A 24,523-nucleotide genomic window follows, 5' to 3' on the forward strand; every position below is an offset into this window, starting at 1 on the left:
CTCAGTGTTAACTGTTTACCAGCTATGTAATATGAGAAAGTTACCTAACCTCTCTAAACCAAAGTTTCCTCATCTGAGAAATAAGATAATTTCGTAAAACACTTAGAAGATTGCCTAGCGTCCATGAAAGTGTGATGTGATGATGATAATTATGATGGTGATGATGATGATGATGATGATAATAATAATAATTGGGTGAAGAGACCATTTAAATAATCGTGGCAGGAATGAGATAGTAATAAAATAATAAGAAAGAGAAAAGAGGGATAAAGCTGGGTGAGAAGGAGACTATTTGCTATTTCTTGTGACTTTTGAATCCATCTCTATTTGTCTGTGTACTCTCAAGTACAAATTATTTTTAGTTTGGGTAATACTTCTCTATAGAGGAGAATAAATCAACAGACAGCTCTCTTAAACTCACTGCTGAAAGTTCTAAATTTATGTTATAAACAAGATACATGTTTACCAGAGGACAAAGGATAAACCAAACAACTGATCCCAAAAGGAAAATAAAACATGAACTTCAAACCAGCAAGATTCACGGCATGAGAGATGTGAAAGGGAGAAAGGAAAGAGGAAAAAATGAGTAAATGCATTCAATCAGTCATGTTGAGAAATGGTTGTTCTCTATTCATGTGTGTATAAATGTTTAGAGGGTTTCTCCCCTATATTTCTCTCCCAATTTTCAACCTGAGAAAGAATGGCGACATTTGCACCTAAAGAGTTTTCTCCCTATGTTTTCTGCATGGCAGCCTTTACCTCCTTATTCCTCAAGCTGTAGATTAGGGCGTTCAGCATGGGGATCACTGTGGTGTAGAACAGGGAGACCACATTCTCCTGGGCCAGGGAACCGGCTGGGGAGGGTTTTAAGTACATGAACAAAGTACACCCATAAAATAATCCCACAGCTGCAAGATGGGAGCTGCACGTGCTGAAGGCTTTGGACCTTCCTTCTGTGGAGGGGACATGGAGGATGCTGGAGAGGATGAAGCATAGGAAACAAAGACTAAGCTAAGTTAAAGTTAAGCTGGTGGCTATGATGTTAAATCCAGACAAAAAGAAAGTTGTAATCTCAATATCATAGGTGCTAGAGCAGGAGAGCTTCATGAGCGAGAAAACATCACAGAGGTAATAACTGATGAGGATCTCACAATAGGACAGTTTCAACATGAGGCCAGTCTCTATGGTTGAGCCAATGAGCCCCATGACAGAGACCCCAGCCACCATCAGGGAGCAGACTTGATGTCATGATGATGTTGTAAAGCAAAGGGCTGCAGATGGTAACATAGCAGTCATAGGCCATGACTGTGAGCATGTAACACTCAGCAACGACAAACACCAGGAAGAAGTAGAGCTGCATAGGAGATGACATTCTTTTCTGACACAAAGTTCACCAGGATCTTAGGGGTAGTGACAGAGGAGTAGCAGAGATCCACGAGTGACAGGTTGCTGAGGAAGTAGTACATGGGGATGTGAAGCTGAGCATTCAGGCAAATCAGTGTTATCATGCCCAAGTTCCCTATCATGGTAACCAAGTAGATCCCAAGGAAGAGGAGGAAGAGGAGGAGCTGGAGCTCTGGCTGATTTGTTAAAGCTCCAAGAATGAACTCTGTCACTGTAGAGTGATTTTCTGCAGCCATTCTCCTCTGGGAGCCCTGTGGAGATAAGGAAGAAGAGCCTATGAAAGGATATATACAGTCAGTCCTTGCTATCAGCGGATACACATCCCAGGATTCAATCAACTCCAGATTGAGGACACAGAGGTCTGTCTTCACTGTACTATGTCATTTTATATAAGGAAATTGAGCATTGGTGCAGCAGCCCCTGCATATACTGAGGAAAAACGGTGAATGAGCCTTTCTGGTGAGGCTAGGTACTAGCCTCTGTTCCTGAGTGAGTGATCTTGAACTCACTTTTTCCTAATTGTTTCTCTCTTTACTTCTTTTAATATTTTCTAGGATTCAGATGAGTTTGGCATGGTCTGAAGAATATGAAGGTGGGGAAAAAAGGCCCATCCCTGGAGCTTTTACCACCCTCATGTTTCTCAAGTACCCTGAAGGTAACGAAAACTGTGTTTTATTTATGGGTTTGGGGTTGAATTTTTCTCCAGAAAGAGAAAGCCCCTTGTCATCTATGCAATCCCAAAATATTACCCATAAAATGAAAACATGCAGTCACCTTATCTCAAATCCAGGTAGTGTGGGCTGGTAGTTAGAGCCCTTCCAATTACTGAGTGACAACTCAGTTTCCACATTTGAGAATTAAATGGAGTTACAACATCAATTTCCAAAGTTCAGAAATATAGTGGAATAATATACATGGAAATATTTTCCAAATATTCAGTTGCTATACAAAGATAAATTTTCATTAGGTATCTGGAATGTCTCCAAATTTTTCATTGAACCTGAGGTCCAAGGATAGTTATTCTTTGTTTTAATTACACATAAAAATCACCTGGTGAGATTTAAAAAATAATGATGTCTGGTTTCTGCTTATAGTAATTCTGATATATTGGCATGTTTTGGGCATTGAGCACTACGTTTCTCGGTAGGTGGCAAAGTTCAGCTAAAGGTAGCAAAGATTTTTTTTCAAGTTTTGTGCTTATTGGAACCAGAATGATTTTGTAGTTTGAAATTTTGGCATAGAATTCAGTTTATCCTGAGTCAAATGAAGTTCCTGAGGAAGAGTTTGAGACTGACTTCTCTCCACTGTGTTGAAAGAACTCAGGAAAAATTCAGCTTGGATCAGGCTTAGGAGTAGGTGGAAGTAGAAATATAACACAATACAACTTACGGATTAAGAGCAAAATGATTTGAGTGGGATGTGGACATTTTCCTTTGTCCCCTTCTTGCCTTCTGGTTGTTTCACCATTTTTCTATTTCTATGCTGTTGATTTCCAAATTACTACTTATTGTTTGTCTGTTTTTAGAGTCAACCTATGATCAAGAAGATTTTTAGCTGATGGTAATTATATGTAGATGCCCAAGAGATTCCTTGGAAGAAATCTTGGTATAGCTAAGTCAAAATGCCAGTTTAAGTTGGTCTTGAGATGCACCTCCTTTCACTGGGCATCACATGTTCTTGCGATGATTTTTCTTCATTTCTCCTTTCTTTCCAATGAGAAAAAACTGAAGGAAACAATATGTAAGAGCAGAGAGTATTTTTCTGCTGATAAATTGCCTTCTAGAAGTAATTTGGTAGATTCTGTTGAGAAATTGTCAAGTGGTAAATGTAAATCCAATCCTGAGTTTATGGATGAGCAAAGAAAAGTTCCATGTGAGTGAAAAAAAACATTTTTTTTAATCTGAAGATTTCAAAACATATTCAGAGTAGTTAAAAGTTAGTGAGTGTGCTTGTACTTCCACCCATGAAGGTACTTCCACCCACTCATAATGGAATTGTATTTACACCATAAACAACCAGAAAACCAGACAAGGCCTATGAAACAACCATTTCCAGACATTTGACAACAGGCAGCACCAAACTGATTCCTGAGAGGAGGGAAAAGTACATCGGAAGCCCAACAGTTGTACCAATGATTCCATGCCACACTCCAGGTGGACAAATCCAGAAAGGATGAATATTGCAAAATGTAGAACAACAACTAAATAATAAAAAAACTATAGCTGGGGCTTCCCTGGTGGCGCAGTGGTTAAGAATCTGCCTGCCAATGCGGGGGACACGGGTTCGAGCCCTGGTCTGGGAAGATCCCACATGCCGCGGAGCAACTAAGCCCGTGAGCCACAACTACTGAGCCTGCACGTCTGGAGCCTGTGCTCCGCAACGGGAGAGGCCGCGATAGTGAGAGGCCCGCGCACCGCGATGAAGAGTGGCCCCCGCTTGCCACAGCTGGAGAAAGCCCTCGCACAGAAACTAAGACCCAACACAGCCAAAAATAAATAAATAAATAAATAAATTTATAAAAGACAAAACAAAACAAAAAACTATAGCTAATAAGCTAATAGTGGAGATAAAATATAATCATCAAAAGAGTCCATCCAAAAGTAGGCAAGGAAAAAGAAAAATTGGAATAAAGGACAGTTGCAAGGTGGTAGATTTAAACTAAACCATGTTGATGACTGATTTAAATGCAAATAGTTTAAATATTGTAATGAAAATGCAGAGATAGTCACATTGGATAAAAGGCATTACCCAACTATATGCTTTCTCAAGAAATCCACTTTAAATATAAAGACACCAATAGCTAAAATTATAAGTATTGAAAAAATATACCAAGCAAATATCAACGAAAGAAAGCTGAAGTGACCATATCAGCATTAAAGAAAGTAGATCTCAAAGCAAGGAATATTACTAGAAATAAGAAGGAACATTTCAGAATGATAAAGAAGTCAGTTCATTAAGGTGACATAAGACTCCTAAACAAGTTCACCTATTAACAGGGTTTCAAAACACATGAACCAAAACTGACAACTGAAAGGAGAATATACAAGTCCACCATTAGTTCAAGATTGCAATACTCTTTATTTTTACTAATTGATGGAACTAGTAGAAAAATTAGTAATGACATAGAAAACACCCACAAATTGGCATTTTTGGAACACTCCACACAGAAGCAGCAGAATACACAATCTTTCAGGTACACATAGAAGAGTTTCAAGATAAAACCTATTCTGGGCAATAAAACAAACCACCATATCTTTAACAAGGTGAAATCAGATACAGTACCCTTACCAAAACAAACTATAAATAATTTATGGAGAGATACTCGGAAAATCATCAACTAGTTGAAAATTAAACAGCATACTTTAAAATAACACATGGGTCAAAGTAGTCATAAATTAAGTTAGAAAATAACATTTTGACCTGAATGAACATGAAGATACATCAATCAAAATTTTTGGAATGCTGCTAAAACAACTCTAAGAGGGAAACTTGTCATTAAATGCCATTTTAGAATAGAAGGAAATTCTAAAATCATTCATCTAGGTTTCCACCTTAATAAACTACAAAAATAATCAGAATTTAGGAAATAATATACATAATCACAGAAATCAGTGAAATAGGAAACAGATAAACAGTAGAAAGAAATCAATGAAATGAAAACCAGTCTTTGAAAATATCAATAAACTAAAAAATACCTAGCCAGAGAGAGATATGGGGGGGAGGGGGGAGAGAGAGAGACAATCGTATATAAAATATAAAGAGCAGAAATGAGATGAGGCATCTCAATGTCAAGACTGGGACCTAGGATAAGAGAGGATCAAACACAGGAGAGCAGCAAAGGGAACTAGGAGAGTGAGTCCAGAAAGGACAGAGCATGGAGGCCTTCAGGAGAGAAATGAAATTGGGAGATTGAATCAAACGTTTGAACATTTGGAAAATAATAGTAATCGGTACTTAGATAGTATGGAGCATGAGAAAATATAAAGGAGTGATACTTATTATCGGGCAATTATTACAATTCCAGGAAACTTACAAGTAGTACAAATAAGGAAACATAATCAAAAGTACAATATTTGGCTCTGCAGTGATGACTCACTGCAAAATTAAGTATGATAATGAAGTCTGCATTATCATAGTTCTCATCTTGTAGGCATTAATTACTGAGAATCAAAAACTGTATTATACTGTTTGGGGAGAATAGGGAGGGGTCCTGAGGTGGAGGAGTGTTAGATAATTCTGCAACTACATTAAGTGGAAGTAATGCATTAAACAAATACTTATTAATAACTATTATGTCTTAGGTCCTATTTTAGGCCATGAATAATGTCTAAAATAGTAAAATCCTCAAAGATCATGGTAAGCTATAGTGGAGAAACATAGAGGTAAATACCAGAGGAAACAGACATTTGAAAGTGGTTTCCTCTGGGCAGCAGAGTGGACGCGGGGATGCTTGGGGAAGCTAACTGTTAGTTTTCATTACTATTCTTTTAGTAGCATTTGAATTTTAAAGTATGTGGGTACATTATTTTTTAAAAATAAAAATTGATTAAAATACTGTGTTCCCTTGTAGTTTTTACTGGTAGCATTAATGTAGATTGTATTTTTTTTTTTTTTTTTTTGGCACACGGGCTTAGTTGCTTCGGGGCATGTGGGATCTTCCCGGACCAGGGCTCGAGCCCGTGTTCACTGCATTGGCAGGCAGACACCCAACCACTGTGCCACCAGGGAAGCCTAGATTGTATTTTTAATAAAAGGCATAATTGTGTTAAAATATTATATTTGACATTTAGTGTGGTAGTTAAAGGTGTAGACTCAAAAATCAGACAGAGCTGGGTTAAATTCCAGTTCTGACTTTCACTATGTGATTTTAAGCAAGTTACATAAACTTTTTACTTCTAAGCATTCTTTTTTTTTTAATACTCAAAATAGACAATCATTCATTTCTCTCTGAACAATACAACAAAAATGAAGATTGTGTTAGGTACAATCAGAATTCTTACAAAAATTATGAGGGCCAGTCACAGAATAGAGTTGGAAGGGAAGAAGCCACGCCTGTAAAACATTTTCCTGAGCATGTGAATGTAAAATTCATGGAAGGTCAGAGATAATGCATTTATCATACAAGGAAGCATCAACTTTCACGAGCACTGGACTTTGTGTCACTTAATGAATTTCTCCTAGAACTGGGTCCTGCTGGACTTAAATGGAACTGAGGTGCCATTCATACGTTTTTTAATAAATTTTTATTGGAGTATAGTTGCTTTACAATGTTGAGTTAGCTTCTGCTGTACAGCAAAGTGCATCAGTTATACATATACATATATCTACTCTTTTTTAGATTTAATTTCCATTTAGGTCACCACAGAGCATTAAGTAGAGTTCTCTGTGCTATACAGTAGGTTCTCATTAGTTATCTATTTTATATATAGTAGTGTGTATATGTCAATCCCAATCTCCCAATTCATCCCACCCCTCACCTTCCCCCTTTGGTAATCAGAAATTTGTTTTCTACATCTGTGACTCTTTTTCTGCTTTGCAAATAAGTTCATGTCTGTAAATTGGCAATAATGATAATAATATCTACCTCACAGTGGACAGCCCCTAGCCCATAGTATTGCATATAATAAGTGGTCAACAATATCTATTATTATTAATTATAGCATCAGATCATACTATCAAACCATGACTCTACTGTCTTCAGAGACAAAATATACAAATAATAGACATGCTCTCCAGGAGGCATGCACCAATACATATGGAGATGATACTCAGAGACATCCTATCTCTGAGATGTATTTCTAAGCTGAAAAAATTTATATTCCTGCTATTTTAATTTTCTCCTCAAATAATTACTAATATTTTAATAATCTTTTATTGTACACATATTTCCTTTAGAGACTAGTCTCAAGTACTACTCCCTTACTTTTTTTTTTTTAGTTGAATAATTGACCTACAACACTATGTTAGTTCCAGGTTGAAGTGCTGAGATTTTAAGGCTTCCTCAAAGGTCACAAAATTTACTAGTGGTGACTTGAAACTTGAACCTAATTCTTCTGTCTCTAAATCTGTGTACCCTTTCCTCTCCTTTGGTTTGTAGACTTATAAATCCACACAGCTATGGCTATGGCAATATTGTGGCTGCACAATATTGAGGTGTACTCTTTATTTCCTAGTATGAGGAGAGCATAGAAGAAAAGAGAGATGCTACCTTATATTATCTACTCTCCAGGACAGGGTTCAGCAAACTCAGTCAAATCCAGCTCACTGTCTACTTTATAATGATAAAGTTTCATTGGAGCAAAGCCATGTTCATTCCTTTATGCATTGTTGATGCTGCTTTTCCGGTAGAATTGCAGAGTTGAGTAGTGGCAACAGAGTCTGTTTTGCCTTCCACCATACCATGCTCTCTTGCTATAACTTGTCTCTTTGTGGCACTTTATTTTTATATTTTAAATAAACTTAATTTAGTACCTTAAGGCCAAGGAGTGATCTTATTGCTATATTTCCGGAATTTTTTTTAAATTACAAAAGCAATATATCTGCACTGTAGAAAAGTAAACATACAGATTGGCAAAATCAAATCATCATATTCTAACGACTAAGAATCTAAAATTGCTATGTATATTCTACTAGATCTTCTATGCATATATGCATTTACATATATGTGTATTATTATACATGTTTCTTTTTTTACTAAAAGTGAGCATATTATACCTTTTGGTTTGTAACCTGCTTTGTTGTGCAGCATTAAAAGACATTGACTCACTTGCTCAGCAACAACAGCAATAATATTACTTGTGTTCATTTTGGCATTGAAGGTAATCTGCATTCTCATAAATTTTATACCTTAAATTATTGGCAGTGAGATAACTAGTGAGTAACTAGTAACAGAATTTTGAATTGTATTTCAATTTTTTAAAAAAAGAGATAGACAAATTTCATCTAGATAGTGACAGTAGATTTAAAAGATATCTTTCATATCCCCTTCCCTCAAATTGGAGTCTCCAAAAATAAGGAACAGAAAATCCACAAAAATATATCATTACCAGGAATCAAAGTTCCTTATACAACAGAATATTGTTAAAAAGCAGAGATTTTATTTCCTGCCTCTTGACGTGAACACCTTTTCTAATGAATAGAAAATTGTTGGCAACAGAAATCTAAGTTTTATTCCTGTAATCTTCTAGCTAATGTTATAAATGATCTCAAAATTTCTTATTAGTTGCTAAAAATCTTACCACTAGTTTTATCATCTCACCAGAAGCTCAGAATTGCTGCTAATGACAACGATCAGAATTATGAAAACAACTATACTTCCTTTGCAAGTGGGGGAAAAGCACCAAGAGAAGGGGGATATATGATTGAAAAGAGTATATATAAAAGGTCTGTAGTAGAAATGGTAATTCATGGAAGTTATTTTGTTCTCATCTTACACAATTGCCTTAAAACTATAATTGAATACCTGTGTTGAGGAAAACTGGAACATTGTTACCTGGAAATCTTAGGAGGTACTTTGTTTTCAGTGATCAAGAAATAAATACCAGAAAATAGAAAGCTACAAGATTTACATCTATTTCCAGTGAAAGGGGTGAACACAGTCATAGAAATGGGTCACTGAGATTGGGAGCACTGAGTATGTTTATATATAGGTAGAATTTCTCCTGGAATGCAGCCGCTCCAGAGACTGGGTCCTCATTGAATGAGCAATTAGTCTGGGTTTACTCCTGCAGTATGAAAGATGTTTTACCTCCCAGGTGTGTTAATTTTTCGTCTAATGGGAGAGTTACCCTGTAGCCTGGTACGTTTGGTACCTCATGCCAGCACTAGGACATTTTTAGCTTCATCATTATCATCATCATCATTACCTTGACCACATCAGTCATTACCATGAATATCATCATCACCTTCACCAACATCATTGCCTTTGCCATCAGTAACTACCATCCTGGTTACTATTCATCATTAGTTTTCATCTTTATGTACAATAAACTATATTTATGGTCTTTATTATTAAAAGGCTTTATTTTATATCTTTTTGTATTGGACATTTCCCCATAACCAAATTCACTGAATTTAGGTAAAAAAAAAAAAAAAGCCTGTTTAATTTTAGTTAACTGTTTTTTTCATCAAAATAGAATAAACTTTACTGTATTTTTTGGTAATTAACCTTTCTTAGTTTTATATTTTTCATTTTATTATTTTTACTGTTTTATTGAGATATGATTGACAAATAAAAATTATATACATTTAAGTTGTACATGTGGCTTTTTAGGTTTACAATGTGATGATTTGACATATATATATATTGTGAAATGATTACCACAATCAAGCTAATAAACATATCCATCACCTCACATAGTTACCTTTTCTTCGTGCTGAGAACACTTAAAATCTACTCTATTAGCAAATTTTAAGTGTGTATTTAATTCAGTATTATTAACTAGAGGCACCATGCTGTACATTAGATCCCCAGAACTTAGTCATCTTATAATTGAAAATTTGTACCCTTGACTAACATCTCCCCATTTCCCCCACACCCAACCCCTGGCAACCACCCTTCTTAGATTTAAAGGTTAAAAAATACTTAATGCTACCCATGTCTGTTTAGTAATGTTGGTTATCTAAAGTTTGTTCACAGCAACAAGATCCCCTGTGTTTTTAATCAGTTAATAGCAGTGTATCTGCAGCTTTTATATTTGAAATCAGATTGGCTGTAGAAAAATTAATCTTCCTTGGTTCACATTTAAGTTTTTGAGTATCTAAAATGTATTACTCCATTTTCTTCTTCTGTAAAGCATGTTGTCAAAACATCTGATGACACTGCAGCCTGCCTGACAGGAGACTCTGGAAGCCACTGGAGTGAGACATATGACTTTTGATGCAGAGGAGAGGAAGGAACTCATCAAGGTGGGCATATTCCCTAGATCCACTCTGAAAGGGACTGAACTTTTGGCAGCAGCAGCAGCATCCTCTCCAGCAGAAGAGGAGTAAAAGGATGGAGCCTTTGTAGGTGAATGAAGATAAGTTGCTATCAGCGTAAAATGGATTGTTTAATCTATGAGATGTTTTATGTAGGTCTTGTGGTAACCACAAAGCAAAAATCTAGAGTAGATTCTTGAAAAATAAAAAAAGTGGGAGACTGAGCATACTGCCATGGAAAACTACCAATTTAAAAAGGTAGGCAGAAAAAGAAGGAAAAAGAAACAATGGAGATACAAACCAAGCAGAAGGCAAATAGTATGATGGCAGTAGTAAGATCCTTACATATCAGTAATTACCCTAAATATAAATAGACTGAATTTACCAATCAAAAGTCACAAAGTAGCTGGATAGATAAAAATAAAACCCAACTATATGCTGCTTACAGGAGACTCATTTCTGCTCTAAAGACACACATAGGCTCAAAGTGAAAGGGTGGAAATAGATATCCATGCAAGTGGAAACCAAAAGAAAGCAGGGATAGCGGTACATATATCAGACAAAAAAAGAGTTTAACCAAAAATAATAACAAGAGACAAAAAAGGTCATTACATAATGATAGAGGAGTCACTACATCAAGAAGATATGATAACCATAAATATATATGCACAACATCAGAGCACCTAAATCTACTAAGTAAATACTAACAGATCTGAAGGAACAACAACACAATAATAGTAAGGGACTTTAATACCCCACTGGGAGCAACGGATAGGTTTTCCAGACATAAAATCAACATAGAAACATTGGAATTGAAGCATACTTTAGACTAAATGAACTTGACATATACAGAACATCCGACAGCAGCAGAATACACATTCTTCTCAAGTGCACATGGAACATTCTCCAGAATATACCATATGATAGGATGCAAAACAAACATTAGCAAAATTAAGAAGATTGAAATTATACCAACTATCTTTTCTGACTACAGGGAGAACCTTCAAGATGGTGGAGGAGTAAGACATGGAGCTCACCTTCTCCCAAGAGATACATAAAAAATACACTTATATGTGGAACGACTGTCACAGAACATCTACTGAACACTGGCAGAAGACCTCAGACTTCCAAAAAGGCAAGAAAATCTCCACGTAACTGGTTTGCTTTCTGCTTTTGATTTGTTTATTGTTTTTAGTTTAGTTTTATTGTTTGTTTTTGTTTTGGGGTTCTTTTGTTTGGTTGTTCTCTTCTTTTTTGTTTGCTTCTTTTTTCATTTTTGTTTTGTTTGTTTGTTTTTTACTTTTAACATTTGTCTTAGGGTTTTGTTTGTTTTCTTTTTTTTTCTTTTGATTGTTGTTGTTGCTGCTTGTTAGTTTTTGACTTTGGTATTTGTCTTGGGTTTTGTTTGTTTATTTTCTCCCCCCCCCTTTTTTTTTTAATCTTTTCTGACTACAATGGTATAAAACTAGAAATCAGTAACAAGAGGAAAGCTAGAAAATCTAAAATATGTGGAAACTAAACAACACACTTCTGATCAACTATGGGTCAAAGAAGAATCAAAAGAGAAAAATTATCTGAAACAAATGAAAATGGAAATACAACATATCAAATCCCATGGGATCCTGCAAAAACAATTCTGAGAGGAAAGTTTATGGCAATAAATACATATATTAAGAAATTAGATCCATCAGGAGATGAATGGATAAATAGATGTAAGATATATATATATATATAAAATGGAATATTACTCAGCCATAAAAAGAATGAAATTCTGCTATTTGCGACAACATGGATGGATCTGGAGTGTATTATGCTTAGTGAAATAAGTCAGACAGAGAAAGACAAGTACTCTGTGTTATCACTTATATGTGGAATCTAAAAAAATAAAACAAATGAATGTATGTAACAAAACAGAAACAGACTCACAGATACAGAGAACAAACTACTAGTTACCAGTGAGGAGAGGGAAGGGGGAGGGGCAATATAGGGGTAGGAGATTAAGAGATACAAACTACCATGTATAAAATAAATAAGCAACAAGGATATATTGTACAGCACAGGAAAATATAGCCATTATTTTGTAATAACTTTAAATGGAGTATAATCTATAAAAATATTGAATCATTATGTTGCACACCTGAAACTAATATAATAATGTAAATCAACTATACTTCAATAAAAGAAAGAAATTAGAAAGATCTCAAATAAACAGCCTAACTCTACACTTCAAAAGACTAAAAAAAGAAGAACAAATTAAACCCAAAGTTAGCAGAGGAAATGTAATGATAAAGATCTACATGGAAATTAATGAAATAAAGACCAGTGAAAACAATTGAAAGGCTCAATGAAATTAAGAGCAGGTTCTTTGAAAATATAAACAAACCTGACAGACCTTTAGCTAGATTAACTTAGAAAAAAAGAGAAAGGACTCAAAAAATAAAATTAGAAATGAAAGAGAAGACATTTGTAATGTCTTCATCACATGTACAGAAATACACAGGATCATAAGAGCAAACTATAAACAATTATATGCCAATAAATTAGATAACGTAGAAGAACTGGACAAATTCCTAGAAACACTCAAACTACCAAGACTGAATCAGGAATAAATAGAAAATCTGAACAGACCAATAATGAGCAGAGATTGAATCAGTAATCAAACACCTCCTGATACAGAAAACCCCAGGACCAAATGGCTTTACTGGCAAATTCTACCAAACATTTAAAGAAGAATTAATACCAATCTTTCTCAAACTCTTTCAAAAAGTTGAAGAGGAGGCAATACTCCCAAACTCATTCTATGAGGCCAGTATTACCCTGATACCAAAGCCAAATAAGGACTCTACAAGAAAAGAAAACTATAGACTAATATCCTTGATGAATATAGATGCAAAAATTCTCAACAAAATGTTATCAAACCAAATTCAAGAACACATTAAAAGGTTTTCACACCATGACCAAGTGGGATTTATCCCTGGGATGCAAAGGTGGTTCAACGTATGCAAATCAATAATTGAAATATATCACATTAATAGAATGAAAGATAAAAATCACATGATCATCAGTGTAGATGCAGAAAAAGCATTTGACAAAATAGAACATTCTTTCATGATAATACAACAAATTAGGTATAGAATGAACAAATTTCAACTTAGTAAAGGCCATATATGACAAAGCCACAGCTAACACACTCAATGGAGAATAATTGAAAGATTTCCCTCTAATTTCAGGAACAAGACAAGCATGCCTACTCTCACCACTCTTATTCAATGCAGTACTTATTCAATCCTAGTTATTCTTATTCAATCCTAGCTAGAGCAATTGGGCAAGACAAGGAAATAAAAGACATCCAAATCAGAAAAGAAGTAAAAATGTTGCTATTTGCAGATGATACGATTTTGTATATAGAAAATCCCAAAGAATCAACCAACAAATTTTTGGAACTAATCAATAATTTCAGTAAAGTTGCAGGATATTAAATTAACATACAGAAATCAGTGTATTTCTATACACATCTGAAAAGGAAATAAAGAAAACTATACCATTCACAATAGCATCAAAATCAATAAAGTATATAGGAATAAGTTTAACCAAGGAAGTGAAAGATCTGTACAATGAAAACTACAAGACTCTGTTGAAAGAAATCAAAGACACAAAGGAAAAGGCATACCATGTTCACATAGATCAATGGAACAAAACAGGGAGCCCAGAATTAACCCCCCGCATATACAGTCAATTAGTATTTGACAAGGGAGCCAAGAATGGGGAAAGGATAGTCTCTTCAAGAAGTGTTGTTGGGAAAACTGGATAAATACATGCAGAACAATGAAACTGGACCACTATCTTACACCACTCACAAAAATTAATTTTAACTTAAAAAACTTAAAGATAAGATCTGATACCATAAAACGTCTAGATGGAAATATAGGGAAGAATCTCCTCGACACTGGTCTTGCAATGATTTTTTGGCTATGACCCCAAAAGCATAAACAGCAAAATCAAAAATCAAAAACAAATGGGACTACATCAAACTTAAAAGCTTCTGCAGAGCAAAAGACACAATCAACAAAATAAAAAGGCAACTTACAGAATGGGAGAAAATATTTGCAAGTCACATATCTGATAAGGGGTTAATATAAAAATATATAGAAAATTCATACAACTCAATAACAAAATATGATTAAAAAATGGGCAGAGGAACTAAATAGACATTTTTTTCTGAAGAAGACATCCAAGTGGCCAAACAGTTACGTCAACATCACTAATCATCAGGAAAATGCGAACAAAACCATACTGAGATATCATCTCACACCTGTTAGCATGGCTATTATTAAGAAGACAAGAGATAACAAGTGTTGCTGAGAATGTGGAGAAAAAGGAACCCCTGTACACTGTTGGTGGGAATGAAATTGGTTCAGCCACTATGGAAAACAATAGGGAGGTTCCCAAAAAATTAAAAATAGATTTATCATATGATCTACAGAAATTATGCTGAGCAAAAGAAGCCAGATCAAACCCCACAAAATGTGTGACTCATTTTATGAAGTTATAGAAGAGGCAAAGCTAATTTAAGGTGAAAGAAAATCAGACTAGTAGTTTTCCCAGGCGGAATGAGATTACCAGCATGGAACAAGGGAAATTTTCTGGAATGATTGAAATGTTCTATATTAAGAAAATGGTGTGAGTTTCAGAGGTGTATCTTTTTGTTAAAAATGATACAGCTAAGATTTGTGTGTTTCAGTGTACATAAATTTTACCTGGGAAAGAACTGTCACCATCATCATCGATTGAGGTTAGGAAGCCAGTGAGGTAGAGATGATATAAGATTGTCATAATGCTGATATTGTTGAAACTAGGAGGGATACGGAGAGATTTATTATACTCTTCTGTTTACTTTTCATCATTTGAAATGCTCCAAAATAAAAAGTTAAGCAAAATTAACTCAAAATGGGATACTGACCTAAATATTAAAAGGCAAAACCAGTAAAAGTCTAGAAAAAGACATAGCAGAAAAGATATCTTCACCACCTTGGGCCAGACAAAGAATTTTAGATAGAACAAAAATGCACTAACCACAATATAAATTGGATTTCATAAAAACTGAGACTCTGTTCCTTGAAATACACTGCTAAGAAAATGAAAAGCAGGCCACTAACTGGGAGAAAATATTTTCAAAATATATGCAAAATACTTATACCCAGATTATATTAAGAACTTTTATAACTCAATAACAAGAAAACACAGTAGCCAAGTAAGAAATATATAAATAGCCAAATAAGATATATAAATGGCTAATCAGACATGAAAAGAGAATCAATATCATTAATAATCAGGGAAATGCAAATAAAATCATGAGATGCCACTGCATGCCAACAGAATGACAAAATTAAAAATACTGACAATTCCATGTACTGGTGAGCAGCTGGAATTCTCATTTATTGCTGGTGGGAGTGTACAATGGCACAACCACTTTGGAAAACACTTTGGCAGATTTTAATAGAGTAAAAAAGTACATGTTTCATATAATGTAGTGATTCTGCTCCTGGATATTTGCCCAAGTGAAATGGAAACATATGTGGCTGAATATTCATGGAAGCGTTATTTATGTTAGTCTCAAACTGTAAACAATATAAATTTCCCTCAACTAGTGAATGAGTAAACAAATTGTGGTATATTCATATGATTGAACATGCCTCAGCAATAAAAAAGGAATGAACTACCAAAGCATGCAACAACATGAATTCATCTCAAAACTATGCTGAGTGAACGAAACTTAACACGAAAGAGTAATACTGTATGATTACATTTTTATAAATGCCAAAAACAGGCAAAAATAATATATAGTGACTGAAATCAGAAGTCACCAGGACCAGGAGTGGGGGATCATTCATTATACCAGAGAACATTTTAGGGTAATGAAAATGGTATGTATCTTGATCGAGTGGTGGTTGCATGGGATTATACATTTGTTAAAAATCAATGAACTGTATAAATCCATAAACTGGGTTCATTCTATTGTATGTCAATTATACCCCAATAAAGTAGATTTAAATACTCAAATACAACATATGAAGGGCCCAGGCCAAGAAACATAAAACTAAATTCCTAAAGCCCAACATTACTTACAGAAATACGAATTAATGTGATGGCATTTTTAGCATCAAATTGGCTCAATTTGTTAGGAACTTGTTAGGATAGACATGGGGGAAAAGAAACGCTTATACATTGCTCACAGGAGTGTAATTGAACCTTTCATGAGAACATTTCAGCAATATTCTTAACAGAGGGTATATCTTTAGACTTACCAGTTTAACTTCTAGGAATTTATCCTCAGAAAATAAATGGTTAGGTTTGTAAAAATGCATATTCAACTCAGCAGTATTTATCTTAGTCAAAATTGGACATAACAAATGTCAAACAAAGAACTGACATACTAAATGATAGTACATCCACTGAAGGCATATTATAAAACCATTAAGAACAATGCTGTTGAAGTTTATTTACTGGCACATAAAGATGCCAATAATATATAGTTTACTTTTTATTGGAGTAAAATTGCTGTACAATATTATGTTAGTTTCTGCTGTACAATGAAGTGAATCAGCTACATGTATACCTATATCACCTCCCTCTTGACCTCTCTCCCACCCCGCCATCCCACCCATCTAGGTCATCACAGAGCACTGAGCTGAGCTCCCTGTGCTATACAGCAGGTTCCCACTAGCTATCTATTTTATACATGCTAGTGTATTTATGTCAAACCTGACCTCCCAATTCATCCCACCCCCCGCCCCGTGTCCACATGTCCATTCTCTACGTTTATGTCTCTATTCTTGCCCTACAAATAGGTTCATCTGTACCTTTTTTCTAGATTCCACATACATGCATTAATATACGATATTTGTTTTTCTCTTTCTGGCTTACTTCACTCTGTATGACAGACTCTAGGTCCATCCACATCTCTACAAATGACCCGATGAAAATGCTTCAAGGTAGTATATACAATATGATCTAACATCAAACATCATGCACCGAAATATTAACAGTGATTATTTATGAGTGGATGGCTTTTATTTTCTACTTTATGTTAATATATATCCTATAATTTTTCTAAAATATAAATGCACTACTTGTAAGAAATAAATTGTTAAAATGCATTACTTTCAGCAAGTTCTACCATTATTATTAAAAAACAATTCATGGTATATATTATTTTATTAAATAAATAAAATTTATTATAGTAATAGTAATAACTAATGAAACTGGTTTCAGAATGGGCTAGGACATAAGGCAGAGAAATCAATTTAAAAACTTTACACAAGCAGTAGAAACAGAAAAAGATAAACAGGGCCACATACTATGACATGATGATGAAATGCCAAGCAGGATTTAGTATCTCTAATGGCTTGAGAGAGAACAACAGAGAGGAGAGGCACAAATCATATTTGATTAAGTTTTCAAGCTCAGGGGAACAGGAGCAGGATGACGGAAATGGAAAAATAAGAAGGGGGTAGGGGACGGTAATAAGGAACATCTATATTGTATTCATCACTGATAGGCAGGTACTGAGTGTTAGTGTACCACAAAGCTATAGGATTAAGAATTTTCCCTGAAGAAGCTTTTAACCTAGTTGGGGTTTATGGAATACAGTCTTGAAATAACCAATGAATAGTTGTAAGTTGTATCAGACTAAAGACAGTAAAAGTTATATGGAAAAATAAGTGAATACACTTGCAAGAGAATGACTTAGTTCAAGGTTATGACTTAGTTCAAGGTTATTTTTCGAGTTTTTTTCCCTCTTGGACTTTGGTAACATTATTTATCCCTTACTCTTGACATTTTCCCTACTTTTGGCCTATGTGACATTTTATAGACTCAGCTAATATTTACTAAGTGAATATTCACTGGAGTAAAATTTAACCATCACAGATATCTGCAAGTTTGGTATTGTTATCCCGTTTTTTAGATTGGGACGCTGAGTCTTAATTAGGTTAAGTGACTTACTCAGGTTTGCCAGGACATAAAGAATACGGTTGGGGTTTAATTCTAGGTTTGTTTTCTCCAGTTCTTGCTCTTAACCACTAAGTTTGCCTTATTTTGACATTTCCCTGGTCAATTTTCTTTCCCCATTATCTGTGTGTTGGCATTTTTGGAAGGTTGTATTTAATTTGCTGTTGTCTTTAAACTCTCCTCCTTGAAGCAATTTTCCCATTTTTCTGTAATCATCTATTCAGATGATTCCCCGAATTGTATCTTAATCCCTTTCATTCAATCTCTGAGTTTCAATTTTCTACCTTTTCTTTGTCGTTTCCTTATTTTTCCATTTCCTGTTTCCCTGAGCTTGAAAACTTAATCTAATATGATTTGTGCCTCTTCCTCTCCATTGTTCTCTCTCAAGCCATAGAGACACTAAATCCTGTTTGGCATTTCATCATAATATCATAATATGTGGCCCTATTCATCTTTTTCTGTTTCTACTGCTTGTGTAAAGTTTTTAAATTGATTTCTCTGCCTTCTGTTCTAGCCTATTCTGAAACCAATTTCACCCAAAGATATAGTTATTACTATTATTATAATAAATTTTATTTATTTAATAAAGCAATATATAACATATAAATTGTTTTTTAATAATAATAATAATGAATTAGCTTCTTTTTGTATCTTCTTTGTGCCAGAAGGTGCATCACTTACTCATTAAAACAACACTTTGAGTTGTGGTTATTTTACTAATTTTAAGATAAAAATTTGGAAACTCATAGAAAGGCTAAACAAATTTCTCAAGATCACATAGCTACTAAGTAGTAGAACCAGGGTTTGTGCTGAGGTCTACCAGATTCCAAAATTCATGCTCTGAGTACTTCTCATTCAACTAGGATATATTTCAGAGTGGAAGGAAACTACTAATTTTTCTGGGACAATAAGCGCAAATTGGGACTGTCCTAGAAAACCAGGACTTAGAATCTAGCCTTATGAATTCTACTTTCTACTTCCTAACCATTGGTGATACCCAGATAAATAATGGAGCGGTTGAAAAGACATAAAGGAAAATGTGTTCATCCTTGTTCTCAGTGAGTTCAGGGATGACCACAGGACGGCCTCTTGGAAATATCCAGAAAAAGTTTGGATACACAGGAAAGGAGCTTAATAGAGAATTGAAAACTAAAGACACAAATTTGAGAGCCATTTACATGGAGGGACTGTTGAAGCCATGAAACAATTGAGCTCATAGAGAATTTAAGAAAACAAAACAGTATGAAAGGTTAAGAGGCACTATTAGACTGTAAGCTTCCTTCTGGCATGAATCATGTTTTCTTGCATCCCTGAACCTCACATATTACATTGTCAAATACATTTATTAAAAACAATTTAACATTAACTATTATGCAGGCCCATATGACTACTGAAAGATGAATTTAATTCTATCTCCTTTGTCAGGAGCTAATGGAGACTATTTCACATGAAGCCCTCTCAGATGCCATCTTTTCTCGCTGGTCAGGTTTGTGCTTCTTACGAAGCTGGGAATCCTATGATAGGTAGGGATTGATTTGGGACCATACTTGTACAACTCCAGTGGACTACCAGAAGTCTGAGAGCTAATGCACATGCATGAGACGTATTTGCAAAGACATTTTATCATATGTAAATCTTCACATGCCCTGTGATGTTTTATGTATAATATATAATTTAAGTTAGAAATAAATAGAAGAAAGTCATTCTCAGAGATTGAAGTTTTGGAAAGGTGACAGTACTATACAAATAGAAAAACAAAACAGGTTTTTTTTTTTGCTTTTGCTTTTGCTTTCTGCTTGTACTGGAGCAAGGCATCAGGTAACATGGCTTTAGAGAAACCCTGCTTAAGATGCATTTGGAAATGGGGTTGCCCTGGCAACTGTCTCTGAAGTAACAAAATCCCCTAAGAGCTTTCTGAGAACCCCTCAAAGTCTTCTTCATACTTGGAACTCAAGGAGAGCCTATTTTAATTTCATTTTAATGAATTATCTTTCTTCATTTTTAACTTTTGTGCAGTGGGACTGAGATTCATTAGGGTTACTTTGGGACATGGAAAATTCTAAATGTATATCAAAAAGATGAGGCACCATCACTGCGGAGTCTTAGCTTAGGGGAAGTAGGTCCTCACTGATGTATGCGCACAAACTCATAAACATACACAGGCCTGAGTGCAGTGATTTTAGTTAGACTTGCTTGAAGGAAGACAGACTTCTGCCTTTATATTTTGATTTCATAACTTTTGTAAGAGGACTTCTGCCATTAACCCAGGACCAAAAACCTCTCTAATCCACCAGCACACCAAACCTCAAATTTCCCCACATCAAGATTTATTTCTTGGCTATGAAATCTGTCGTCCTTAATATATAAAAGCCCCTGGTAAGAGGTGCAGAGTACAAGTTGCCTCTGTAGTCCCTATTTGAATGAAGTTCCTTCCTGAGAACTATTTGAGAACGTGTGCAATTTACAGTAGCCAGGACTGATGTCTCGAGACAAACCGGGTGCCATCAGTAACACACATTAAGTATCTTTAAGAAGTCCAGCAACGTCCCTGGTCCCTATGAAGTTTAGAGTTGGACAGACCAGAGTCTGACTTAAGATTCTGGAACCTACAATCTCTGTGTGTGTCTCCTTTTAAAGTGAAGATTAATAGGTCTAGCCTATTAATAGGTTGTTGTGAGGAATTAATGAGATAAAATTATTTGTGTATTGCTTTGGATCCTTCGTATGAGGGTCCTGGGTCAGATACAGTGTTTGGTACACAGTAAGTGCTCAGAACAAAGTAGCAAGAATTATTTTTCCCACATTGCTTTGCTCTTAAATGTGCTTAAAAAATGTAAACTCTGTAAAGGAATAGGCTGTTAAAAGCCATGTCAAGCATTATCAAAGATGTAAATAAACATTTCTTCTTCCTTAGGGAAGGTGGTCTCTGAAGCAGTGATCCTGAGGGAGTCTCTTGTAACTAGGTCAACTGAGATCTCTAATCCAGAATAAAACTCTTTAGTCTCCTGTGCATTAGGAAAGGATGCTGTTTCATCCCTGGAAGCTGGACAGGAAGCTTGGGGCAAAGCCACAATCAGAGATCTTGTTCTTCTGCTCAGCAAGAGAATCAAGATAAACTAGAGGTTTTGATCCTTAAAGTAGAGAAGCAGAAGCAGAGGCCTCTGAGCTCCGAGTTTTCACCTTCTTTTCACCAGGGCATTTGAGTCTCCATGAAGGAGATGGATGAGAGCCAGTGGAGCACAGCAGTGTGACTCCAAGCAGAAGGAGGGTGAGTGCCTGCCTGACCTGGTCTGTCCTGTGGCAGCGTGGTTACAAGATCAAACGCTGTGAACCAGACGAGCTGTATTCATTCACCTTCTGCTGCAACTCAGAAGCACTGGGACTTGTGCAAGTCACTTACACCCAGTGTCCTCATCTGTCATATGGGGATAATCACAATGACACACAGCATTTAGATCAATGCCTCTCCCCTAGTTGGTGCTCAGTAAGTGTCCCTTTTCTTTTTCTTAAAGTTAATTAATAACTTTACATTATGACTCCATTATTATTGTCACATAATAATTCCATAGCCATTCCAGCCAAACACCCTGGGCACACAACCTCATCTTCTTGCTCTGCTGAGTTCTGGCCCCAAGGTGGAAGGCCTAGGCAGAGTTGAATGGCTTCTACGTCTCAAGAGTTACCCTAGAGAAGGGCTTACATCCTTGACCAAGGGCTGTAGAATGGAGGAAGTGCACAGAAGGGACCCTTATTCTGGAGGTAAATTTCACCCACAGGTTACTAGGATGGTTCAAGGTACTTGGGGACCATGAAAAGAGAGACACAGGTATGATGAAATGCCATCTACTTGAAGTTCAAAAATCTCTCTGTTCAAATGCCATTCTCAAGAAGGGTTTTTTTTTTCCCTCTTTTTTTCTGAACAACTCTTCTTTTTCCCTCACAAATTCTCCTAGAGGAGAACGGCTGCAGATAATATCTCCTCTGTGACAAGAGTTTATCCTCGCAGGCTTAACAAACCAGCCAGGACTCCAGATCCCCTCTTCTTCTTGTTTCTAGGTTTCTACACGGTCACCGTAGTGGGGAACCTGGGATTGATAACCTTGATTGGACTGAATTCTCACCTTCATATTCCCATGTACTTTTTCCTCTTCAACTTGTCCTTCACAGATTTTAGTTTCTCTACTGCCATCTTCCCCAAAATGCTGACAAGTTTTGTCCCAAAGAAGAACATCATTTCCTGTGCAGGGTGTATGACTCAGCTCTTTTTCTTTTGTTTTTTTCTCTTTTCTGAATCCTTCATCCTGTCAGCGATGGCATATGACCGCTAGGTCGCCATCTGTAAACCACTGGTGTACACGGTCACTATGTCTCCTCAGGTGTGTTTATTCCTTTTGTTGGGGGTCTATAGGATGGGGGTTTTTGGGGCTGTGGCTCATACAGGAAATATGGTATTTCTGACTTTTTGTGCCGACAACCTTGTCAATCACTATATGTGTGACATCATTCCCCTCCTTGAGCTCTCCTGCAATAGCTCTTACATAAACGTACTAGTTGTCTTTATTGCTGTGACTATTGGCATTGGGGTGCCTTTTGTTGCCATTTTTCCCTCTTATGGTTTTCACTCTTTTCAGCATTTTCCACATTAGCTCCACTGAGGGAAGGTCCAAAGCCTTCAGTACTTGCAGTTCCCACATAATTGCAGTTTCTCTTTTCTTTGGGTCAGGAGCTTTTATGTACCTCAAACCACCTTCTATTTTACCTCTTGACCAGGGGAAAGTGTCCTCCCTATTTTATACCATTGTTGTGCCCATGTTCAACCCATTAATCTATAGCCTGAGGAATAAGGATGTCAAATTTGCCCTGAAGAAAACCTTGGGCAGAATAACCTTCTCTTGAAGAAATATTAGAAATTGAGAAATAGGATCCAAGATTTTTTACTGGAGTGTTTATTATTATTATTATAATTATTATTATTACTATTACTATTGTTGTTGTTATTATTTGGTGTGGACCCCAAGCTCCAGTGCTTCCTTTCTATTCTATATGTAGAAGAGATTTTAACTCTTTCCCAAGTGGATTTATCCTCCTTCACCCTCATTTCCCAACTCTTTCTTCTTTATTTTACAAAAATAGTTGGTACTATTGAATGGGACTTAGGAATCATTTAATCCAGTGCCTTTATATAATACATCACACTTTGGAGACTCAGAAATGTTTGTATGTTGCCCAAGAACATAAAACTACCTGGTGCCAAAGCTGGGACTGAAATCCCAGCTTGAACCCCAATCCAGTTTGTTTTCCCTTATGCCATGTTTTCTTGACTCATGTCTTTCTTGGAAGATTCTACTTCACATGTTTGTTGACCTAGCACATTGAATTTATGAATATATTCACAGTAAGTTCATGCTACTTTTCACAGGATAATTTTGATATATCACATTTTGTAAGAGAGTAGGAGGTGAAAACTTCTGTTGAGTTGGCCTTGGCAAAATGACAAGATCAGTTCTGATGGATTTTGTAGTAAGTGGGAAGTATGTTAGGTTTCAGACAGATGCAAGTATGGTGACCTTTGACTTGGTGGATGGAGCCCTAGGGACATAGTTTAGTGAATTAGAACTTCCAGGTGAGAGAAATATAATTTTATGGGCTATAAAGATATGGGGTGGAGGTATATATTATTTCAAGACTAATGAGTCAGAATTTGGAGTTTCATTTCAAGGGTTACCTTGGTTGTGGCCCAGGTAATTGGGAGCTGAACTATCCAATACGGTAGTCACTAGCCATATATGGTATCAAGCACTTGAAATGTGATCATCCGAATTGAGACACAGTGTAAGTGTGCAATGTAAGTGTAAAATACACACTGGATCTTTGAAGAATTAAGATGAAAACTAATGTAAATAAGCTCATTGATAACTTTTTATATTGATTACATACTGAAATCACACTTTCGATCTATTACGTTAAATAAAATATATCATTAAAATGAATTTATCTGTTTAGTTTTTTAACGTATCTGCTGGAAAGTTTCAAATCATATAGGTGGCTTGCATTCTATTTCTATTGGATGACACAGGTCTGGAGGATGTAACAGAGCAATAGATGGTTGTGGGTTCACATTTAGTTATCAGGGCAGCACCGAGCTACTGCTTATTAGGAGAGGAAATTGCTATTGAATTTTCAGGCACTG

At 35.7% G+C, this 24,523-nt stretch overlaps 2 pseudogenes; one reads left to right on the forward strand and one right to left on the reverse strand.

Annotated features, from left to right (window-relative positions):
• Positions 1-732: 732 nt before the first annotated feature.
• LOC132369573 (olfactory receptor 8A1-like) lies at positions 733-1,646 on the reverse strand (annotated as a pseudogene).
• A 20,495-nt stretch (positions 1,647-22,141) lies between these two features.
• LOC132369533 (olfactory receptor 8B12-like) lies at positions 22,142-23,229 on the forward strand (annotated as a pseudogene).
• Positions 23,230-24,523: the final 1,294 nt, after the last annotated feature.

The sequence above is a fragment of the Balaenoptera ricei genome, chromosome 8 (genome assembly GCF_028023285.1).
Source record: "Balaenoptera ricei isolate mBalRic1 chromosome 8, mBalRic1.hap2, whole genome shotgun sequence".
Taxonomy (NCBI): Eukaryota; Metazoa; Chordata; class Mammalia; order Artiodactyla; family Balaenopteridae; genus Balaenoptera; species Balaenoptera ricei.